This window comes from Porites lutea, chromosome 5 (genome assembly GCF_958299795.1).
Source record: "Porites lutea chromosome 5, jaPorLute2.1, whole genome shotgun sequence".
Classification (NCBI taxonomy): Eukaryota; Metazoa; Cnidaria; class Anthozoa; order Scleractinia; family Poritidae; genus Porites; species Porites lutea.
Genome location: NC_133205.1, coordinates 4,860,201 through 4,885,751, shown reverse-complemented (window position 1 = coordinate 4,885,751; position 25,551 = coordinate 4,860,201). Strand labels below are relative to the sequence as shown.

General features: G+C 38.4%; 1 pseudogene; it reads left to right on the top strand.

The window, feature by feature from the left end:
- The first annotated feature begins 18,706 nt into the window (after positions 1 to 18,706).
- Positions 18,707 to 23,280, top strand: LOC140937206 (uncharacterized; annotated as a pseudogene).
- The last annotated feature ends 2,271 nt before the right edge of the window (positions 23,281 to 25,551 follow it).

The window sequence follows — 25,551 nt, the reverse complement described above, 5'->3', positions numbered from 1 at the left end:
AAACGATGGACTAAGCCCTTTGGAAAATTTCTAATTTTACGTTTTTTGTACACAGTTGTTTTTATAGTCTTATAGTCTTATATATTTTTTGACCAAAATCATGGACTATCCCCTTTGTAAAAATGCCAATTTTGCCTTCTTTTTTAATCCATGTTTATATTGTCTAGAAAGGCTTGTTTTCTAACGAGAACGTCACTAAATACTTTTTCCGGGTGTATTTTGCATAAAACAAAACGTTGACAAAATTTCAAATTTTTGACCAAAACCATGGACTAACCCCTTTGCAAAAATGCCAATTTTGTGGGTTTTTGAAAGCGATGTTTTTATTGTTCAGAAAGGCTTGTTTGCTATATAAAACGTCGAAAATCGTTTTTTCACGATTTATGACATGGGAATACAGGGGATTACAAGGGGTTACAGGGGGTTATAAGGGGTTAAAAGGGGTTACAGGGGGTTACAAGGAATTACAGGGGGTTACAACGGGTTACAAGAGGTTACAAGAGGTAACAAGGGATGACAGGGGGTGACAAGGGGTTACAGGGGGTTACAAATTATTATAGAAACTTTTTTCTAACTAGAACGTTCCCAGATACTTTTTCTTGGTCTTTTTTGCATAAAAATCAAAGTTGAAGAAATCTCCAATTTTTGACCAAAACGATCGACTAACCCCTTTGGTAAAATTCTAATTTTACGTTTTTCGTACACAGTTGTTTTTATAGTCTTTAAAGGCTTCTTTTTTATCTAGAACGTTAGCAAACACTTTTTCTCGCTCTATTTTTGATAAACACAAAAGATGAAAAAACTTCAACTTTTTGACCAAAATCATGGTCTATCCCCTTTGCAAAAATGCCAATTTTGCCTCCTTTTTAAATACATGTTTATATTGTCTAGAGAGGCTTGTTTTCTATGAGAACGTCACCAAATACATTTTCTGGGTGTATTTTGCATAAAACGAAACGTTCACAAAATTTCAAATTTTTGACCAAAACCATGGACTAACCCCTTAGCAAAAATGCCAATTTTGTGGGTTTTTGAGAGCGATTTTTTTGTTGTTCAGAAAGGCTTGTTTGCTATATAAAACGTCCAAAATCGTTTTTTAACGATTTATGACATGGGAATACAGGGGGTTACAAGGGGTTACAGGGGGTTATAAGGGGTTACAAGGGGTTACAGGGGGTTACAAGGGGTTACAGGGGGTTACAAGGGGTTACAAGAGGTTACAAGGGGTTACAAGGGGTGACAAGGGGTGACAAGGGGTTACAGGGGGTTACAAAGGATTATAGAAACTTTTTTCTAACTAGAACGTTCCCAGATACTTTTTCTTGGTCTTTTTTGCATAAAAATCAAAGTTGAAGAAACCTCCAATTTTTGACCAAAACGATCGACTAACCCCTTTGGAAAAATTCTAATTTTACGTTTTTCGTACACAGTTGTTTTTCTAGTCTTTAAAGGCTTCTTTTTTATCTAGAACGTTAGCAAACACTTTTTCTCGATCTATTTTTGATAAACACAAAAGATGAAAAATCTTTAACTTTTTGACCGAAATCATGAACTATCCCCTTTGCAAAAATGCCAATTTTGCCTTCTTTTTAAATCCATGTTTATATTTTCTAGAAAGGCTTGTTTTCTAACGAGAACGTCACTAAATACTTTTTCTGGGTGTATTTTGCATAAAACGAAAAGTTCACAAAATTTCAAATTTTTGACCAAAACCATGGACTAACCCCTTTGCAAAAATGCCAATTTTGTGGGTTTTAGAAAGCGATGTTTTTGTTGTTTAGACAAGCTTGTTTGCTATATAAAATATCGAAAATCGTTTTTTCACCATTTATTTTCACGATTTATGACATGGGAATACAGGGGGTTAGAAGGGGTTACAGGGGGTTAAAGGGGTTACAAAAGGTTACAGAGGCTTACAAGGGGTTACAGGGTGTTACTTGGGGTTACAAGGGGTTGCAAGGGGTGACAGCGGGTTACAAGGGGTTACAGGGGTTTACAAAGGATTATAGAACCTTTTTCTAACTAGAACGTTCCCAGATACTTTTTCTTGCTCTATTTTGCATAAAAGTCAAAGTTGAAGAAATCTCCAATTTTTGGCCAAAACGATGGACTAACCCCTTTGGAAAAATTCTAATTTTACGTTTTTTGCACACTTTTGTTTTTATAGTCTTTAAAGGCTTTTTTTTTATCTAGAACGTTAGCAAACACTTTTTCTCGATCTATTTTTGATAAACACAAAAGATGAAAAAACTTCAACTTTTTGACCAAAATCATGGACTATCCCCTTTGTAAAAATGCCAATTTTGCCTTCTTTTTAAATCCATGTTTATATTGTCTAGAAAGGCAGGTTTTCTAACGAGAACGTCACTAATTACTTTTACTGGGTGTATTTTGCATAAAACAAAACGTTCACAAAATTTCAAATTTTTGACCAAAACCATGGACTAACCCCTTTGTAAAAATGCCAATTTTGTGGGTTTTTGAAAGCGATGTTTTTGTTGTTCAGAAAGACTTGTTTGCTATATAAAACGTCAAAAATCGTTTTTCCACGATTTATTTTCACAATTTATGACATGGGAGTACAGGGGGTTACAAAGGGTTAAACGGGGTTACAAGGGGTAACAGGGGGTTACAAGGGGTTACAATGGGTTACAAGGGGTAACATGGGGTTACAAGAGGTTACCGGGGGTTATAGGGGGTTACAAGGGGTTACAGGGGGTTACAGGGGGTTACAAGGGGTTACAAGATACTTTTCTTGGTCTATTTCGCATAAAAATCAAAATTGAAGAAATCTCCAATTTTTGACCAAAACGATGGACTAACCCCTTTGGAAAAATTCTAATTATACCTTTTTCGTACACAGTTGTTTTTATAGTCTTTAAAGGCTTCTTTTTTATCTAGAACGTTAGCAAACACTTTTTCTCGATCTATTTTTGATAAACACAAAAGATGAAAAAACTTCAACTTTTTGACCAAAATCATGGACTATCCCCTTTGCAAAAATGCCAATTTTGCCTTCTTTTTAATTCCATGTTTATATTGTCTAGAAAGGTTTGTTTTCTAACGAGAACGTCAGCAAATACTTTTTCTGGGTGTATTTTGCATAAAACGAAACGTTCACAAAATTTCAAATTTTTGACCAAAACCATGGACTAAGCCCTGTGCAAAAATGCCTATTTTGTGGGTTTTTGAAAGCGATGTTTCTGTTGTTCAAAAAGGCTTGTTTGCTATATAAAACGTAAAAAATTGTTTTTTCACGATTTATTTTCACGATTTATGACATGGCAATACAGGGGGTTACAAGGGGTTACAGGGGGTTACTAGGGGTTACAGGGGGTTACAAGGGGTTACATGGGGTTACAAGGGGTTACAGGGGGTTACAAGGGGTTACAGGGGGTTACAGGGGGTTACAAGGAGTTAGAAGGGTTGACAGGGGGTCACAAGGGGTTACAGGGGGTTACAAAGGACTATAGAAACTTTATTCTAACTAGAACGTTCCCACATACTTTTTCTTGGTCTATTTTGCATAAAAATCAAAGTTGAAGAAATCTCAAATTTTTGACCAAAACGATGGACTAACCCCTTTGGAAAAATTCTAACTTTACGTTTTTCGTACACAGTTGTTTTTCTAGTCTTTAAAGGCTTCTTTTTTATCTAGAACGTTAGCAAACACTTTTTCTCGATCTATTTTTGATAAACACAAAAGATGAAAAAACTTCAACTTTTTGACCAAAATCATGGACTATCCCCTTTGCAGAAATGCCAATTTTGCCTTCTTTTTAAATCCATGTTTATATTGTCTAGAAAGGCTTGTTTTCTAACGAGAACGTCAGCAAATACTTTTTCTGGGTGTATTTTGCATAAAACGAAACGTTCACAAAATTTCAAATTTTTGACCAAACCCATGGACTAAGCCCTTTGCAAAAATGCCTATTTTGTGGGTTTTTGAAAGCGATGTTTTTATTGTTCAAAAAGGCTTGTTTGCTATATAAAACGTCAAAAATCGTTTTTTCACGATTTATTTTCACGATTTATGACATGGGAATACAGGGGGTTACAAGGGGTTACAGGGGGTTACAAGGGGTTACAGGGGGTTACTTGGGGTTACAAGGGGTTGCAAGGGGTGACAGCGGGTTACAAGGGGTTACAGGGGTTTACAAAGGATTATAGAAACTTTTTTCTAACTAGAACGTTCCCAGATACTTTTTCTTGCTCTATTTTGCATAAAAGTCAAAGTTGAAGAAATCTCCAATTTTTGGCCAATACGATGGACTAACCCCTTTGGAAAAATTCTAATTTTACGTTTTTTGTACACTTTTGTTTTTATAGTCTTTAAAGGCTTTTTTTTTATCTAGAACGTTAGCAAACACTTTTTCTCGATCTATTTTTGATAAACACAAAAGATGAAAAAACTTCAACTTTTTGACCAAAATCATGGACTATCCCCTTTGTAAAAATGCCAATTTTGCCTTCTTTTTAAATCCATGTTTATATTGTCTAGAAAGGCAGGTTTTCTAACGAGAACGTCACTAATTACTTTTTCTGGGTGTATTTTGCATAAAACAAAACGTTCACAAAATTTCAAATTTTTGACCAAAACCATGGACTAACCCCTTTGCAAAAATGCCAATTTTGTGGGTTTTTGAAAGCGATTTTTTTGTTGTTCAGAAAGACTTGTTTGCTATATAAAACGTCAAAAATCGTTTTTTCACGATTTATTTTCACGATTTATGACATGGGAGTACAGGGGGTTACAAAGGGTTAAAGGGGGTTACAAGGGGTAACAGGGGGTTACAAGGGGTTACAATTGGTTACAAGGGGTAACATGGGGTTACAAGAGGTTACCGGGGGTTATAGGGGGTTACAAGGGGTTACAGGGGGTTACAGGGGGTTACAAGGGGTTACAAGATACTTTTCTTGGTCTATTTCGCATAAAAATCAAAATTGAAGAAATCTCCAATTTTTGACCAAAACGATGGACTAACCCCTTTGGAAAAATTCTATTTATACGTTTTTCGTACACAGTTGTTTTTATAGTCTTTAAAGGCTTCTTTTTTATCTAGAACGTTAGCAAACACTTTTTCTCGATCTATTTTTGATAAACACAAAAGATGAAAAAACTTCAACTTTTTGACCAAAATCATGGACTATCCCCTTTGCAAAAATGCCAATTTTGCCTTCTTTTTAATTCCATGTTTATATTGTCTAGAAAGGTTTGTTTTCTAACGAGAACGTCAGCAAATACTTTTTCTGTGTGTATTTTGCATAAAACGAAACGTTCACAAAATTTCAAATTTTTGACTAAAACCATGGACTAACCCCTTTTCAGAAATGCCTATTTTGTGGGTTTTGGAAAGCGATGTTTTTGTTGTTCAAAAAGGCTTGTTTGCTATATAAAACGTAAAAAATTGTTTTTTCACGATTTTTTTTCACGATTTATGTCATGGGAATACAGGGGGTTACAAGGGGTTACAGGGGGTTACAAGGGGTTACAGTGGGTTACAAGGGGTTACAGGGGGTTACAGAGGATTATAGAAACTTTTTTCTAACTAGAACGTTCCCAGATACTTTTTTTTGGTCCATTTTGCATAAAAATCAAAGTTGAAGAAATCTCCAATTTTTGACCAAAACGATGGACTAACCCCTTTGGAAAAATTGTAATTATACGTTTTTCGTAACAGTTGTTTTTATAGTCTTTAAAGGCTTCTTTTTTATCTAGAACGTTAGCAAACACTTTTTCTCGATCTATTTTTGATAAACACAAAAGATGAAAAAACTTCAACTTTTTGACCAAAATCATGGACTATCCCCTTTGCAAAAATACCGATTTTCCCTTCTTTTTAAATCCATGTTTATATTGTCTAGAAGGGCTTGTTTTCTAACGAGAACGTCACCAAATACTTTTTCTGGGTGTATTTTGCATAAAACGAAACGTTCACAAAATTTCAAATTTTTGACCAAAACCATGGACGAAGCTCTTTGCAAAAATGCCTATTTTGTGGGTTTTTGAAAGCGATGTTTTTGTTGTTCAAAAAGGCTTGTTTGCTATATAAAACGTCGAAGATCGTTTTTTCACGATTTATTTTCACGATTTATGACATGGGAATACAGGGGGTTACATGGGGTTACAGGGGGTTACATGGGGTTACAGGGGGTTACAAGGGGTTACAGGGGGTTACAATGGGTTACAGGGGGTTACAGGGGGTTACAAGGGGTTACAAGGGGTGACAGGGGGTTACAAGGGTTTACAGGGGGTTAAAAAGGATTATAGAAACTTTTTTCTAACTAGAACGTTCCCAGATACTTTTTTTTGGTCTATTTTGCATAAAAATCAAAGTTGTAAAAATCTCAAATTTTTGACCAAAACGATGGACTAAGCCATTTGCAAAAATGCCTATTTTGTGGGTTTTTGAAAGAGAGGTTTTTGTTGTTCAGAAAGGCTTGTTTGCTATATAAAACGTCCAAAATCGTTTTTTCACGATTTATTTTCACGATTTATGACATGGGAATACAGGAGGATACAAGGGGTTACAGGGGGTTACAAGGGGTTACAGGGGGTTACAGGGGTTTACAAGGGGTGACAGGGGGTAACAAGGGGTTACAGGGGGTTACAAAGGATTATAGAAACTTTATTCTAACTAGAACGTTCCCACATACTTTTTCTTGGTCTATTTTGCATAAAAACCAAAGTTGAAGAAATCTCCAATTTTTGACCAGAACGATGGACTAACCCCTTTGGAAAAATTCTAATTATACGTTTTTCGTACACAGTTGTTTTTATAGTCTTTAAAGGCTTCTTTTTTATCTAGAACGTTAGCAAACACTTTTTCTCGATCTATTTTTGATAAACACAAAAGATGAAAAAACTTCAACTTTTTGACCAAAATCATGGACTATCCCCTTTGCGAAAATGCCAATTTTGCCTTCTTTTTAAATCCATGTTTATATTGTCTAGAAAGGCTTGTTTTCTAACGAGAACGTCACCAACAAGGGGTTACATGAGGTTAAAGAGGTTAACGGGGGTTACAGGGGGTTACAAGAGGTGACAGGCGGTGACAAGGGGTTACAGGGGGTTACAAAAGGTGACAAGGGGTTACAAGGGGTGACAGGGGGTGACAAGGGGTTACAGGGGGTTACACAGGATTATAGATACTTTTTTCTAACTAGAACGTTCCCAGATACTTTTTCTTAGTCTATTTTGCATAAAAATCAGAAATAGAAATCTCCAATTTTTGACCAAAACGGTGGACTAACCCCTTTGGAAAAATTTTTGTTTTGCGTTCTTCGTAAACAGTTGTTTTTATAGTCTTAAAAGATTTCTTTTTTATCTAGAACTTTAGCAAACACTTTTTATCGATGTATTTTTGGTAAACACAAAAGATGAAAAAACTTCAACTTTTTGACCAAAATCTTAGACTATCCCCTTTGCAAAATTGCCAATTTTTCCTTCTTTTTAAATCCATGTTTATATTGTCTAGAAAGGCTTGTTTTCTAACGAGAACGTCAGCAATTACTTTTTCTGGGTGTATTTTGCATAAAACGAAACGTTCACAAAATTTCAAATTTTTGACCAAAACGATGGTCTAACCCGTTTGGAAAAATGCCAATTTTGTGGGTTTTAAAACCGATGTTTTCGTTGTTCAGAAAGTCTTGTTTGCTTTATAAAACGTCGAAAATCCTTTTTTTCACGATTTATTTTCACGATCTATTACATGGGAATACAGGGGGTTACATGGGGTTACAAGAGGTTACATTGGGTTACAGGGGGTTAGAAGGGGTTACAGGGGGCTACAGTGGGTTACATGTTGTTACAAGGGGTTACAGGGGAGTACAAGGGTTTAGAAGGGGTTACAGGGGGTTACAAGGGGTTACGGAAGGTAACGAGGGGTTACAAGGGGTTACTTGGGGTTACAGGGGGTTACAAGGGATTACAGGGGTTTTAAGAAAAAAATTGAACTGGAATCATGACTTGATAATCTAGCTCCCATTCTAGCTGAAGATCTTAACTCGACAAGCGGATGGATTATGTTGTTTACGTATCTTCATTTTGATCGAACTGAGCAAACGTTGTTGCTGCGGAGCGACCCTTCGGTCGCTCCGCAGCAACATAAATAGGATTTAAAGGAAATATATAAGGGGCGACGAAATCTCGAATTCATCACTTTTTACCACAGTGCATTGCATTTAACCCCACTTTTTACGACAATGCATTGCATTTAACCAGAGTGCATTTGCGCCACGTACAACTCAAATAAAAACACGGGGAAGTTCGGTGGGTGAGAGCTAGAGTGCATCGTTCGCTGTCCAGACTCAGAGTTTTCTTTGTGGCAAATTTTCTACAGCACGGTTAGAGGTCTTACCTAATTTTAAGACACGCAGGAGTCTTTCAGATGAGTACGATGGTTAACTTGGGGATTGGATTTCAATTCAAGAGCCTTTGACTCGTCCAGGTGTTAAACCTGACGAGAAGATGAGCATTCTGCCTCTTCGACTCCGCAACACGGGGGATATACAAATTCCAGCTTGCTAGAAGGTGATGTGAAAGTGAGAAAATGTCATGCAGTGCTATTCTTAAGAAACTGTATGAGCCGAAAATGGATGTAATTCTGACCATTCGCTTCAAAATAACAAGCATAACAAACGAGATAACAAGCATATGTTTTTTGTCCTACTTTGCAGACGAGGACGTGTATCGGTGTTTTGAAAAGCATAATTATGTTCTTTCATTCATTCATTGCCATGGAATATGCGTTTACATTGTTTTTCACTGTTAATAGCTCGGTTAATGCGGCTGGCGATGATCTTGCCGGCGGAAGTTTCATGGAAAAGGAATAAAATGAAAGACTTTTCCTAACAATTACGTGGCCAGCCTCTGTGGTGTAGTGGTTAGGTGTAGTCGCGTCGAGCCGAAGGTGAAGGGTTCAAGTCCTACCAAATTCTTTATTCCTTCTTCCTTTTTTTTCCGTGTTTTGTGTTGTTGTCTTCTATAAATATGTAGCCAAATAACTGTTACTTAATACAGTGCTACAAAGAGCAAAAAAAGTATTGTGTTTTCAGAGAAAATATCGTGCACCGTATATTAATTATATGGATAAACAATCTGAATTTTTATTATTTCCTACAATTTACTGTGGGAAAAACAGGTTTATAATCAATGGATCATTTTCTAAACAACGTTCCCGCGAGTTCTTTCTATAGACTGATAGTAATTATTCTAGTACTTTCCAACATGTAAATAGGACATTCAATGTCATTTTCGATTCTTTTAAGTCTCACTGCCTAACTAATGCCAGTATTAACAGAATGTGCCGCAGCATTACTATCTTTTAGATACCCTAGTTTATGGTCATAAAGCCGCGGTATGTATCCAATTTTGATTCCTGTTTATGGATTTTCTGTCCCTTTTTATCTTCTGCCAGTGCTTGAACTCCTCAAGCATTTTAGCCGGCCCTCTTTTGCAAGAGTACCTTAAGTTTCGTTTACACTGCTTTCTCTAGAGGGGTTACAAGGGTTTAAAAGGGATTACAAGAGGTTGCATGGTCTAATAAGGGGATACATGGGTTACCTTAGATTAAAAGGGTTACAAGGATGACCAGAGGGTTAGAAGAAAATACAGGTGGCTACAAGGGGTCACCAGGGTTTACAAGGGGTTACAGGAGGTTAGAAGGGTTTACAAGGGGTTACAGGGTTAGAAGTAGTTACAGGGGGTTATAAGGGGTTACAGGGGGTTACAAGGGGTTAGAGAAGGTTACACAGGGTTACATAGGGTTGCAGGGTTGACAACGAGTTACAGGGGGTTACAGGGAATTATAAGGGGTTACAGTTGATTACAAGGGGTTACGGGGGGTTACCAGGGATTACAGGGGTTTCAAGAAAAAAAATGAACTCGAATCATCACTTGATAATCTAACTTACATCCTAGCTCGAGATTCTAACCCGACAAGTAGGAACACTCCTTCAACAGTCTTGTTTTCCTTTGAAATGGTAGGCCTGCACTGAGGACTCTTACGGCTCCCGTTAGAAAGCCGTTTGCTCCTTTTCTCTTCTTTCTAACAAAAGCGGATGGATTATGTTGTGGACGTTTCTTCATTTTGATTGTTTCCTGGTGATGGATTTTCTGTGCTTTTTCATCTTTAGCCGGCTTTCTTTTCCGACAGTACCTTAAGTCTCGTTTACACTGCTCTGTCTAGAGGGGTTACAAGGGTTTAAAGGGGATTACAAGAGTTTACATGGTACAATACAATACAATACAAATTTTATTGTCGACTCCCCATGGGGGCTTTTCAGAGACAAGTATTAATAGTACAGGTAATCAAAAATAAAAATAAAATAAATAAGTAAAAAAAATAAATAAATAAAATAAAATAAAATAAATAAAAATCGTCAATAAACTATTAAGACACTATTTACATATAAATTTATGACATTAAAAATTGATTTAAAAGGAAGGCTTTCATTTTACGTTTACAAATGATAAGAGATTCACTTAATTTAAAATGGGGTTTTAACGCATTCCACAACGTTACAGTTCTGTAATAAAAAGATCTCTGTCCCGACTTGGTTTTATAAAAAGGTATATTAAGCTGGGAAGATGATCTGGTCGTCCGACCACTGATATTCCCTCTGGAGATAAAATTTGAACTGAGGTAGTTTGGTACCTGACCTGTCATAGATTTAAAGGCCAAGATGGCGTCTCTTAGATACAGGTGGGACTTAACTGGTATCCATCTCAGGTCTTTCAGGGCTGGAGATACGTGATCAAACTTCCTTGTTCCAGAAACTATGCGAGCAGCGAAATTCTGTACTCCTTGTAGTTTGCGTATATTGCTGGCATAAGTGTTCGACCAGACGGACGAGCAGTAATACAACTTACTACACACGAGAGAATTAATTATTGTAACAAGTACGTCTTTTCTAAATATATGTTTAACTCGGCTAATTTGCCCTAGGGCAGACATACAAGATGATGCTGTTTTAATTATGTGGTCGTTGAATGAGAGTTTACTATCAAACACTACACCCAGGTCCTTAACAGAGTCGACGGGTAACAGTTCTTTACCCAAGAGGGTAAGGCGAAAATCCTGAAGTTTCGATATCATTTGCCGACTTCCATATACAATCAGTTTAGTCTTGTCCGGGTTCAGGAGTAGCCTATTATTAAAACACCAATTACGTAGTTTAATAAGATCATCGTTCATCGCGGCCATAGTCGGTTCACAGTCCTGCACTTGGAATGACATAAGCAATTTAGTGTCATCAACGTAGCAGTCCGTGGAACAGTGTTGTGGGATTGATGGCAAGTCATTGGTGTAAGCCGTGAAGAGCAAAGGACCGAGGATGCTTCCTTGGGGAACACCGTACCTCATTAGCAGGGGTTCGGAAAGAGCAGTATTTATACGCACAGCTTGGTACCTGTTTGACAAGTAGCTCTTGAACCACAGGATGGCAGAGGGTGACAAGCTAATATCTTGTACTTTTTTTAAGCAGAATATTATGATTGACACTGTCGAATGCTTTGCTCATATCAAGGAGAACTACAGCTGATGTTTTCTTTTGGTCAATTGCGGTGAGAATGCGACCAGAAGTGTAGATCAGTGAAGTCTCGGTGGAATGCCACTTTTTATTACCACTTTGATGGGCGGAGAGACGATCGTTCTCTACCAAGTAGGGCATAAGTTGATTTAAAGCGATACGCTCACATAGTTTTGAAAGAACAGGTAATAGGGATATAGGGCGGTAGTTATTTGGCTTTTCATGATCGCCTTCTTTCAACACGGGGATCACTTCAGCTGTTTTCCACTCAATTGGAAAGGTATTACTTGCGAGGGACTCGTTAATTATGGACGTCACGGACGGCAAAATAGTAGGAGGACTATGCTTGATCACTCGAATGCTAATTTTGTCAATCCCCGGGGCTTTGTCACTTGGCATTAATGTAATTACCTTTTGAACTTCGTCACAATTGACGTGTCTAAATGAAAATTGTTGTCAGTGAGGGGAGATAGCATCTTGGCACAAACGATGATTGTGTGTGGGTCGTCACTTGTTTCCATCTGCCAAACTGACATTTTCCTCTCGGTGGCCCTCACAAGACATCTCACTTTTCTTACATGAAATTTCTCTGTCTCTTGAAATTTCTGTTCATAAAAGTCGAAGTCTCTTCAATTTTTAAGAAACAAAAATTCAGGTTAGCACGAGTAGGATTCGGTCTCGGAGCATCGGCTCTGCAGTGCATCACTTCAACCCCTACACCACCGAGGATTTGTTGACAATGGATGGTTTGATTTGAATATATATAGCAACAACCCTAACCCTAACCCTAACCGTAACCCTTACTTTGTGTACGAATCATTAATCTGTCAACGTCTGTTTGGCGGATGGAAATAAGTGTTCCGATTGTGTGAGGACGTAGCTGCATTCATTTGCCAACGAGTAAATTTTTTCAACTGTGTTTTGACCGATAGAGTTAAAGAATTCACTAAACTCTTTGGCCACTGCGTCATCGCTGTCGCTCAAAGACTTTTTCTTCAAAGATTTTCTGGGGATACATGATCGTATCGTTTTCCAGACGCACCTTGGATTATTGGGATTGTTTCTAATCTGGTTTTTAACATGTTCCCGTTCAGCTAATCTTAATTCACGCTTAACTTCCCGCTTAAAATTCTTGTAGAAAGCCCAGTCCAGGGGATCGTTAGACTTCCTTGCGATCCTTTTCCGGTAATCTTTAGTTCTAATTAATGAGCGGATCTCATCGGTGACGCATGGGTTTGGTCGGCTTCGCAATTTAATTTTTTTAATAGGCGCATGGTCGTCTAGGATTGGGTTGAACAATAGGTTGAAAGCATTTAGTTTATCATCTACGTCCTCAAAACAATCGATAACCGACCATGGAACGCAGTTCAAATCGACCAGAAAGGATTTAGGGACGAAGTCTTTATAACTTCTAGTAGTTACATAAACCGGCTTGGAACGCTTTTTCTTTAACCCCAGCGAAATGAAGACCAGATCGTGATCGCTAAATGGAGCAGGTACAACCTTTGCTTCTCTTATGAGACTTGTGTTTGAAGCGAGGATAACGTCGATTTAAGTCTCTGATGTCTCTGTTATCCTTGTAGGTATTTTTTAGGTATTTTATTTATTTGCCACACGATTACAATAATTACAAAAAGATGCCAAAAAAAAATGTAGGAAGAGATGGCGAGGAGGCCTAAAAGAAACTATAGAGCTTATGTTAATTAGGCCTCCTCAATTACAATTTTTCGAAGATGGCATAAAAATTACGGCGACGGATACAATATAATATGAGGTGAAAAATTAAACTAATCAATATTACGGAAGTTTACAAATGTTGAATATTAAAAGGCTTTTTCCCAAGATTTTTGTTGGAGTATACTAATAATTATTACAAATAAATGCCTTAAGTGCTCTTTTAAAGGAGAAAGGTGAGGAAGCGTTGATGATGTTGGTGTTTAAGGTGTTGTAAAATTTAGGTCCTTGATAAAAAACGGAAAATTGTTTGGTTCGAGTACGACAGAAAGGCAGACGAAATTTACACGAGTTTCTTGTATTATACGAATGAATTTGACTTTGTAAGGTAAATTTACAATGAAATTTTAAAGGTAGAGTGTGGTTTTGATAGGAGTACATGAATAAGCCTAGTTGTATTAAGTATATATCATGAAATTTTAAGATACCAAGATTTTGAAAGATTGGATCAGTATGTGCATCGAAAGTTGTTTTAGCTATAGTTCTGATCACTCGTTTCTGTAAAATCTCAAGACGAATAAGGTTAGTTCTGTAAGTAGGGGCCCAAACTAAGTTGCAATAAAAAAGGTATGGATAGACTAGAGAAAAATATAGTGTTCGTAAGGTTTTCGTGGATAGATAGAAACTGGATTTACGAATAATTCCTGTGCATTTAGAAACTTTATTGGCGACATGTGAGATTTCAGATTTCCAATTTAAATTTTCATCCATGATTACTCTCAAGAAAACTGTTTCTTTTACTTGATAAATTTTTTGATTATTAATTAAAAGTTGAATAGTTTGATTTGTACGCTTTTGAGATGGTTTAAATGCAATGAATTTGGTTTTTTTCAAGTTTAATGAAAGCCTGTTAGCTCTAAACCATATTGACAACTTATTTAGCTCAGCGTTCAGTATATTAGTAAGGCAGTCTTTATCCTTGTGAGACACAAATGGTGTCCTTGTAGGCTGTTTAATTACTTGGGTCAGATTGAAAATTGAACAAAAATTCATGACCGCCAGAGATCCATGATCTTGGGGGTTTAGCAAGTTACAATTTAGGTCTCCTAGGACGTAGACATCGTGGTTTAGCGATAATGCCGAGATAAGAGCATCGCTGAACTCAGCGTCAAAACAATTTAAATCAGAGTTAGGCGGTCTATATACTGTGCAAATAACAATCGACTTGCAGCGACCAACCTGTACTTGAAGCCACAGCTGGTGAAAGCCCGCGGATGAAATGAAAGACAAGTCATATAAATTATTAATGTTTAGTCTTATAAGATTCTCGAACATATTCTTAAACGCCACCCCCAGTCTTTTCATGAGGATCGAGGCGATATACGTCGTAGCCTGGAATTTCCACCTCCAGCCGTATTAAGGGTATACATGGGTTACTTCTGGTTAAAAGGGTTACACTGGGTTACGAGGGGTTTGAAAGAGTTACAGGGGATTACAAGGGTTTTCAGGTGGTTACAAGGGATTACAGGGTTTTTTGAGAACAAAATTCGAACTCGAATCATGACGTGATAATCTAACTTATATCCTTGCTCTAAATGCTAACCCGACTAATAGTTACATACTTTCAACAGTTTCGTTGTACTTTGAAATGGTCGGCCTGCACTGAGGACTTTTACGTTTCCTGTTAAAAAGCCCTGTTTCTTTTCTCTCTTGAGCTAAAGCGGATTGATTATGTTGTGGACGGTTGTTTACTTGACTGAACTGAGAAAACCTTGTTTGTTGTCTTAATACTGTTATTCAGCCGGTGTTTTTCCAATGTTAATTCTTGTTGATTGATTTTTTGTGGTTTCTTCTCTTCTTACAGTCCTTGACGTCTTCTAGGAAGGTAGCTCATGACATGAGCTTAAGATCGAAGAGGCATTCAGAATGAATCGGCAGGAGTGCAACCTACCATATGCCTCCCTGTAGCATGACAGAGTTTTGGAAGACAGCATTTTACGGAGACTTTTGAGGCTACTTTTTGCTTTGCTTATCCATTCGCTTAATAAGTTCATTCTTTCCCGATTTAGCTCTCTAACTAGTGGGCAGTTTGATACATTGTGCTCGCAAAAGTAGCATAATATGCTTCTAGCATTGCTCGCATATTTTTAAACTTTTAAAAAATAAAACACCTCAATAACTATTTAACAAACAAGTAAATGGCAGTTACATTTACCCGTATTTACGTCTAGAAACTTTAGGAGTACATAGCTTATTTTCTGAAAACTATAAAAACTCAAGCAATGCAAAAGACCAGCACAAGAACGCCATCTAGTCAGTTATGCGCATGCGTTGAGTGCAGTTGAAGAAGTCCTGTGTAAGAGTCCTGTGTCACGTCCTGTGGGACCCGGTTCCGATGAATGCAACAGAACAGCAAGCAGACAAAAAAAAATGATTTTTTGAATTTACCCGTAACTCTAATCTCGGGCAAAAACTGAAATTGATTGCATGATCAATAAATGACAATTTTGTGTTTCAAGACAAGCCAAAAGTAGAAATTATGTTATCACTGCATTTTCGGGAAATTCTGTGCTTTCACTGTAACGCCATTAAAAAAAATATAAACCAGCCAATACGGAAAGTCGAGAATCTAGGAAATGAAAGAAAGTAAATACAGTCGACTCTCTCTTAACAGACACCTCTATAAGACGGACACCTCTGTAAAACGGACACTTAGAGTTGGTCCCTGCCTTTCTTTACTCCTTTTATTTGACTCTCTATAAGACGGACACCTCTCTAAGACGGACACTTAGTGCCGGTCCCAAAAGTGTCCGTCTTACAGAGAGTTGACTGTATACAAAAAAGCCTCGCCAAGAATCAGGCCTGTGCGAGATATTCGGAAAAACATTTTACCTAAATTTATAAGGCTTTCTACGCAGAGGCCATATTGGTGTCCCTTTCAGGGCACAAATACGGCCGCCAGAAACCAACAGGAACGTTTGTCTGGTATGTTTTTGAGTTTTCCTACTTAATAATGGGTGAATTCATCTCATGTGGAACTTTTAAAGATTAAAGTAATATGTATTCTAAGACAAGGAATTTTTAGATAGCAAACTCAAAAAATCAGTAACATTTTTAATCCACTAGACTGCAATACAGTCAGTTTTTTTCTCAAAATCAGTAAAGAAATCGGTAAAGCGTGGCGTCTCTCCCCAGTCTAACTCTCTGTTTTCAGCCTCGTTCCAGACTTTTTGTTTGACTGCTCGCGCGTACTTCATACGCAAGAATAAGGACTGTTTTTCAGTCTATTAACCCACATAAGAGCTTTCAATGCAGCCTCACGCAAAGGCCTGGAAACTCAAGCGACTTCTATCGCAAAACGAAGAACCCTTTGAAAACGAAAAGTTATGTAAATAAAGGTTTTTAGGTGCTGTAACACCTTATGAAAGTAGAAACTCAGAGGAATCGATAGTTTCTTTAATAGTTTGAATTGTGAAAACCCCTAATTGGTGAAAAGTATGCTTTTAATGACAAATTATGCCAAAAATTATGCTAGAGCAATCTATCAAAGCCTACCAACTAGGCTAATGAGCCCACGCTTTTCTCCTGAACCTATTTCTCACGGCAATCTTTTTATGGAACTAGAGGTAACTGACTAAAGACGAGGTTGGGACTAATAGAAGTCCCTTTCCCCCTCCCCCACAAGCACACACGCGTATACATGTAGACCTTCCAAAAGGCATGATCAAATTCCCTCCTCTCACCCCCACATACATGTACCGTGTGGTACGAAATTTTTGCAGGAGTTTTATTTTTGCGGATTGGCGGTTTTTTGTGTTTTGTGGGAAAAATGTTAGCGGTAATTTTTATTTGCGGGAACTTATTTTTGTACCCTGGGTTCCAGAGGATATTTTTTTCATATCGATACAGGTTTATTTCATCTTAGGTATTTTGAGAACGGACCTCTTGGAGCCAGGGATTATTTTTGCGGATCGCTGAAAAAATCGCAAAAATTTCCTGCCACACCGTAGTGGCTTGTTTAAAAAAAAACTTCGATTCGAGCAGTCGATACAAAATCCTGCGAAGCTGAAAGGTAAAGATGTCACCTTGATATTGACATTTCACCGGTAAGTTTCTGGTTGATCGGGTACTTTTTAAAAATTTCCAAGCTAGCCGCAGGAGAGGGCTGCTACCAGGGCGGGTAAAGGTTGGGCGGTGAAACGAGCGCTCCGCTCTTCATTTAATGTGTGATGCGGAGTAGGACTGGCACGAGCGCTCTTTCCGCGCTTCCGGTGCGCTTCATGGCCGGCGAAATTTTCCCTTTTGCAAACCGGAAATCCTATTTTCTTTCTGTAATTTCAGGCTTACAGTGTTAAATAGATAAATTCGTTTCACAACAATATCAATAAACAGTTTCATATGTTTGTGTCTGTACGTCTATAAGTCAAACTTGTTGGTCGTATAATGCCAAAATTTGAGTTTAATTTGAAAGTGTTGAATAACTCCTCCTTCTACTAAATATCGCCTAATCGTCTTTCGCCGTTTCGTTTGCAAAAGCTTAACACTTCTTAACCTCAATTTTTACATATGTTAAAGGGGGATAAATTTTGTATAACATAACAAAAAATTAGATTGATATATATTGATATAGTGGCGTTGTACTTCTTCAAACTTTGCTTCTCGGGTGCAACGTGCCATGGCGATTCGCGCAATGCGTTGCAAATCCGGCAACCGCATGTAAACAAAATTTATTTAGCTTAGTTGTAAGGTTTTTTTCTCCGTTTTTCTCTCTAAAACAAAACAAGGTAAACAGTAAAAACTGAGGGAAAACTAATTTTGAAGTTTCGAAGAAACAGAAAGACGTATGAGATGTTTTTTTCAAAATTAAAAAGAAGGATGATGGTGATTGAAATTAGCATAATTTCACCTTGCACGAGCTGCACGCATTTATAAAGTACACGTCATCTAGTTATGAAACACGATCTGCTGTCTTTTAGTTTTGCCATGGATGACATGGATGAGATTTTCCTTTGTGTTTTAGACATTAGTTAGTTGTTTTTGTTTTGGAATAACATCGACATTGGCGAGTAGCAGAACGAAAATACAATTCAGTGGTAGAGTCATGAAAGTAATAAAAGAAACCCTTTGAAAGAGATGTTTGTCTACTCCAACTAAACCTCCCGCAAAAAAAAGCAATATTTGCCTCTCGGAGACAGTGTACCGGCACAAAGGAACGAGGAAGAAGTGCAAGAAAACAAGTCAAGCCGCCATAATTCAATGATAGCGGCAGTGTCTAATGTACAAACCACATCCAAGCCCTGACCGAAGTCGTAAACAAGCGACATTTCTAAGCAGAGTCCCAGTCCACTGCATCACACCTTTTTGCTCGGAGACGCTCGTTTCTTCGCCCAACCTTTATCCGCCCTGGCTGCTACCTTTATCCTCCCCTCCCAGCCACCCTCGGGATTCGGTACGCCCGTGCCAGCTTCCCCTCAGCACCAAAGAGCGAGCGGCAGCAAAGTTCGGAAATTTTTTTATTTTTCAAGGGCATGGGAAATTTTTTTTGAGATTGGTTAGCTTTCCGTAATGCACTTTCAAAGGGAAATAGTGTGATAAACTCTTAACTTGCAGTTTAAATTTATGATAAGCGTGTAAGAATTTGATACGCTCGAATACCAAGTGCAAAGTCTTAGAGCTTCTAAGTGAGAGATCCGATTAGCCAGGATTTGCAGATAACTATATAGCTTCCGCAATTTCTAATTGTTCACCAACGGATGGAGATGGAGGTAGATGTTCGGTTGATTTTACTGGCGTTTCTTTATGCGGTAATACAAGCACAGGACGACAGTTCCAGAGGTAAGATTTTCTTGTTGTTGTTACATTAAATGCTTTGGCTCAGTTATAATCTTAAGCTTAATACTTCAATTGGTATTTCTTGCATGAATTGCACTTGACGTGCACGCTCTCGTCACAATATTGAAATCTTGAGTCGATCAAGTTCCTTGTTAATCCCGATTTACTGAAAAAATCTTTGCTTCCACTGTCGATCGATGAGGTCAAGCCTCAACACACGCTTTTTATGAAATCTTGTAAAATACGAGTCAAATATTTTACCCGGACATATGAAAAACTTGAGCACCAATGTATTAGAGTTAAGGGGAGAAATTAGCGTGTATAATGAGATAAAAATATTTTCATAGTTTGCCATTAATACGCTTTGAGACCTAGCCATTAAATCCATACCAGTTTTCAGGTCTGGTGTTTTAATACATTTCAGAGAATGTAATTTCTGACAATAATTTACACACTAAATTTATTATTGTGTGACAAAGAAACACATATTTTCATGTGGTTGGCTCCGCAGCAGGCAAGAAGAGACAAATCCAGAGTTCTGATAGGCAACCTGTACCTTGTCCACGGGGAGACCCGCAGTATATGCGACATAGCCGCCAGTACAGGCTAGGATACTGTTTCAATATAAGAATCAAAGTCATCAGCAGCAGGGGCTATATATCCCTTTCTTTAATTCGGCTTGTGTGCAAAGTTCACCTGAGTTCAAATTGCAACATTCTAGCGTTAAAGACTTGCTATATTCCTTCCTTAGTTATGCATATACAGGGTTGTCACTAAGATTTCAAGTTGCCGGGTAAATACAACAAGTATGCGGGGGGAATCAAACAGCTAGGGATTTCTTTTGGTTCTATTTTTCTAAGAAAGTAGCCAGGGGCGACTTTCATAGTAGCTGGGGGAAATCCCAGCCCCCAGCTCTTTATGACAGCCGTGATATACTAGTTAAGTACATCTTAGCCTGTGTGTCACAGACTTAATTTTATCCTTGTTAGAAACCTCTGTGAGGCAGTGCTGATATCCTTTTTCTCAGCCCCAAAGAGACTTAACAAATTACCAGAAGAGCGTTTCAAATTTCCCTTGAACCCAGATTGCCAAATTTACAACATTGGCTTTTTTAACAGGCCAAATCATGGTGGGTACTCACATCCTGGTGCTCAGGTTGGAACCAAGAACAAGAATTTTGGCACTGGGCAAAATGAACTTAACCAGAAGTTTATTTCTGTCTGTGACGTAGGCTAGTACATGTACATGTTAGTAGCAAGTTATTGTTCAAATCTAAGACTGGTGTTGGTTTTGAAAGATAAGTGATTAAGCATTGCATTTTTCCCTTTTTAGTTGATTTGACAGACAAATTACTTTTCCACTGTACCTGGTGCCTAAGGAATCTGTCATCGGCAGCATGTAAAGTGTTGTCCAATGGAACTATTTCATGCATCAGATGTAAAGAGCATTTACTTGATAGCTTGCCGTGTAGAACATGTTCTACAGGATTTGAAAGTAACCAAACGTCAACACCTCATGTATCATGTAACAGCTGTCTTTGCAACGGAAGCTTTGATTCTAGCAAATCAAATAGTAACTGTGAATACATGGAAGAAAGTTGTTTTGTTTGTCAGTAAAATGATTCAGGATGGCATTGTCTGGATTGTCGGAAGAGTCAGGGTACAAAGGATTGTGCTACAGAGAATGATAAAGTGGAAACCAAGACAAAGTCAGGTTGTTAATCAATTTCATTGTGAGTAATAAGGCCATCCCCTTTTTTCCATTTAGCATCAAATTTATTTCCTGATTTAGGGGGCAGTTGGTCAGATCAGAAAGAAAGTAATAAAAAAGACACAATGTCATAAGACGTTTGGGAATAGGAGGCCCAGTACCCCAGCATCATTGCCATGGAGCCGGGAAACAAGACATAAAATCAATATGGCGGAAAAAGTGATGTTCAATGTCATAGTAAAAGTAGAACATGACGAAAAGGATACACTCCCGAGACTTTCTTGCTATGAAATGTTGTTACAATGTTTATTTTTCAGATTAAATTAATTAATAATAAAGTCGTTGCTTTTTTTGAAAATGCCAAACACTTGAGTAGGTCAAACAAGGCTAAATGGAGGAAAAAGGGGGTGGCCTAATAAAAATTCACCTATCTTATTTTAAAATAATGCTAATCACCAAAGGGAAAATGCTTTGATCTTTTATCAAATCTCTTAACTAATTCTGGACATCAGTCTTGAGAATGTGTAAATAATGGATATTATAATTACAGGGAATAAAGGGTTTTCACTGCAGTAATACTAATAATATTATTATTTTGTTTATTGTGTATTGTAATAACATTATATATTGCAATACTAAAAACTGAAACCTCTTAATCAGTGGATCTGTTGCATAGCACTGTCTATTTCTTTAGCAATTATTAACAAGAAGATATGTTTGTGAATTTTTTGTCTGGCCCCTGTTACATGTATGTGTGAAAGGGTAACAAAATACAGCTCTTTCTGCTGTAACTTTGTGGTTTGAAATTGCTTGCTGTTACGAGAGCCTTTCTTTCACTAGCTCGATTTTGGTGACTCGAGAAACTCTCTCATGTTAATTGAGTAAGATCTCTGTTGACCATGTGCTGCCAGTGAGGGGCGTAGCTAGCTGTTCGACTAGCTGCAAGCCTGGCCAACTTTCATTTCCACATAGCCTGAAAAATTAATTGTATGTATGACTAGTATGCACTGTCCTCACTAACATTCTAAGTTTAAGTTCACCCCAACAATGCAAAATTTATTACAAGCAGGAGAGTGATCAAACCAAAAATTTGTAGGCCCGGGCGCTATGGGCTGGCTGTGCTTCTGCCAGTTGATTGGATACAGTTCTTAAGCTGAGACTTAATAGCTGTGTGCTTGGTATAGCAGGCTCAGCTCATGACCATTGGTTTATCAAAAAATGGATGCTCGCACTCAGAAAACCAGTTTGATGAGAGAAAACAAGATGACTGGTCCAGACATTCAGGACTGATGTGTTAAAGGCAGAGTCTCCTTTTCTGACAAGGACAAAAGGAGGTTCTGCTTACAGGGTGGTTTCAGGTGAATACAGTCGAACCTCCCATAAGCGACCACCCCAAATGCAAAGACTGAGTGGTCGCTTATAAGAATCGAACCACAGGGGGCCTCTACCAAGAAGAGGTCTGGGCACATCTACTTTATGGAAGATAATTTATTGCATGCATTTTCTAAGTTGCATCATGTGTAGTTCCATGTTGTTACTAAAGTGATTCGTACATTCTAAGTAGCATGGTGCACACAGCAAACATAGAGATCAGAGAATGCATCTGGTGGTCACTTACAAGGGGTTAAAAACAATGGAAAATCATTAAGCTTTCAGGCCCAGAAAGTGGTCGCAGTCGGTTACAGGAGGTGGTCACTTACTAGAGGTTCCAACTGTAAGGCTTTGACTGGGAAAGTTTTGGTATTTTGAATAGGCGGTCGCTTATGGGAGGTGGTTGCTTACGAGAGGTGGTTGCACGTGGAAGTTCGACTGTATGTTGATAAGGCATGAGTATTAGTTTACCATATACATGTAGTATAATCTGGATACTGAACAAAACTTGTTGGTTGCAGGATTTTCAATAAAGGAAAAAATCATTGTAGCTGTTTGCAGCGCTTTGGGAGCTGTTTGCCTCTGTATCATTGGTTTTCTCCTTTATCGGCATCATAGGAGCCGAAATACCATTACACTAAAAAAGCCTTTCTGGACAGTTGAACTCACAAATCGCAACTATGATGACTTGGACTTCTCTCTCCTGGATCCAATTACAGATGTTCCATTGGTCTATCGCAACGACATTGGAGACTTTGACAGCGAAGCATTACTGGCAGCTGAGAAGCCACATTTGGTAATGGAGGTTGATGCAGGAGATGAAGTTGCATGAGGAACAAATACAAGTTAACTAGTGTTAATGCTGATGTCAGCGGGATAAAAATTCACATCTCTTACTTTTGTTATGAGAACCTTTACCCTGGGTGCCAGAGACTTTTCATGAACAATTTCCTGTTCTAGACATGCAAGAAAAAGACCTTTGGTATCCAGGGAACAGAACCTTCATATTGACTGTGAAAATCACTTTGAAACAACTTTCGGAGGAAATAGTACTCTGGCTTAGTATTTAAGGTACATTGAATCTTATAAAGTATAAACTGTAGACTAAACTACGATTATAGCTTTTAAAACTGTATATTATATCATTACATTATTCTGTCATTCATAACAGTATTTTTGCCAGTTGTCACCATGACTAAGACTGTTCCAGGAGCCATACAGTGTATATTGATTTGGGGGGGGGGGGGGGCACTCCCTATCATGGGATACACAGGGAGGCTTCATCTGAAAGGTGTACCATTTTCAGGCTTTAGGTATAGTGAAAGGGAAGGGATTTCACTAGTCAAAGTATATAAAAGGCTAGGGAATTCAAATCTGTGATTTCGGTCAGTAAGAGGACTCGAAAGGGCTTGCAAGGGGAAAAAATTAATTGGAATGATATTTTTTGTGGCAGGGGAGGGGGGTGCTTAGGGATTTTGTGGGGCTTCTGATTTACGCCTCTTTCTTTCCTGGTTTCAGGAAACATCCAGCTCCTGAGGAGGGGGGAGGTTCTCCCTTATAATGCCTACACGGGGATGTGCCGCTGGAAGGGGTATATTTTTTGTCTTCCCTGTCCTAAACAGGGTATATAATTCCGCACAAGACTGTAGTTAACAGTTTATATAATTCCACGTGAGACTGTAGTAAACAGGGTATATAATTCCACGCAAGACTGTAGTAAACAGGGTAATTCCGCACGAGACTGTAGTAAACAGGGATAATTCCGCGCAAGACTGTAGTAAACAGGGTAATTCCGCACGAGACTGTCGTAAACAGGGTATATAATTCTGCGCGAGACTTTTAAACAGGGTATATAATTCCACACAAGACTTTATTAAACAGGGTATATAATTTCTAGTGGGACTGGTAAAAAGGGTATATAATTCCGCGCGAGACTGTGGTAAACAGGGTATATATTTCCGTGCGAGACTGTAGTAAACAGGGTATATAATTCCTCGTGAGACTGTCCTAAACAGGGTATATAATTCCGCGCAAGAATGTCCTCAATTAAGGATATAATTCCGCGCAAGACTGTCCTAAACAAGGTATACAATTCTTGGACAACCAGGACATCCGAGATAGCCAGGATAACTGGGACATCCAGTTCAACTGGGACAACCCGGACAACTGGGAGAACCAGCACAACCGGGACAGCCAGGACAACCGGGACAACCGGGAGAACTGACAAGACTGGGACAATCGGGACAGCTAGGACAACCTGCACAATTAGGACAACTGGGAAAACCGAGGCAACCAGGCCAACTGAGAGGGCTCAGGCAGGAAAACCGGGACAACGAGAAGAGCTGGGACAACAGGGAGAACCGAGTTAACCGGGAGAACCAGGACAACTGGTGCAACCGGGACAATGGGGACAACTGGGAAGACTGAGACAACCGGGACAACTTGGACACCAAGGACAACCAGTACCCAGTAGGGGGGGGGGGAGTACTGCCATATATGAGCTATATAGGTATGTGCCGCTTCGAAGGGTATGGTTTTCAAGCAGTTTACTCTAGGGTAGGGTATATATATCAGAGCATTTGGGTCTAGAATAGGGTATCATTTTTCAGGAAACTGATCAGTTGGTTGAAGATTTTATCTAGACTAGGGAAACAGCTACTCTAGGATAGGGGGGATTTGGGGGGTTTACTCTAGTATAGGGTAGCAAAATTTAGCTGAACTAGCTCTGGAATAGGTTAAGGGTTCCAGGGTCCCAGTGGCACATCCCCACCCAGAAATTCCTAAAGTACCCCCCCCCCCCCCGGGGCAACCGGTACAACGAAGACAACCGTGGCAATTGGGACAACTGATACAACCGGGACTACCTCTGTTCTTTTGTTTTTGTTTTTTTCTGTTTGTTTGTTTTCGAATAACTTCATCCACAATCAATATAGACCTTTAACAGATCCTCTTTTATTTTTTAAGAGGTTTTTGGGCTCGCAAATAAAAATAAGTTACCAGGTTAGCGAGCGCGAAACTAGCGTTCCCTTGTGCTTCGTACTGGCGCTGCAGATTAGTTCTTCAGGCTAACACTATCCACCAAATTAAAGAGGCTAGAAAGATATTAGTGTCGTTAGCCTTTTTGGTTTGGCTGCTTTTAATCTACCATTTCTGTTGAGCATGCTGCGACCCTTCAATGTTTTCTTTAGTAGGAAGATGGAGACGAAGGGCTTAGAAAAAAAGAAATTGCGTTCAGAAATTTTAAAGTAGGCTTTGAAAGTTTCTGAATTTGGTAGGTTGTTTAAATTTCTTTGTAAAGAAGTTTCAAATCAAGCCCGTAGGGTAAAAAACGCCGTGAAATCATTTAATGTGCTTAGCAATTGGATATGTTGAGTTGATAACTAAAACCGTATTTGCTTTCTTCATAATCACTTTAAAGAAGCTAAAAGATGT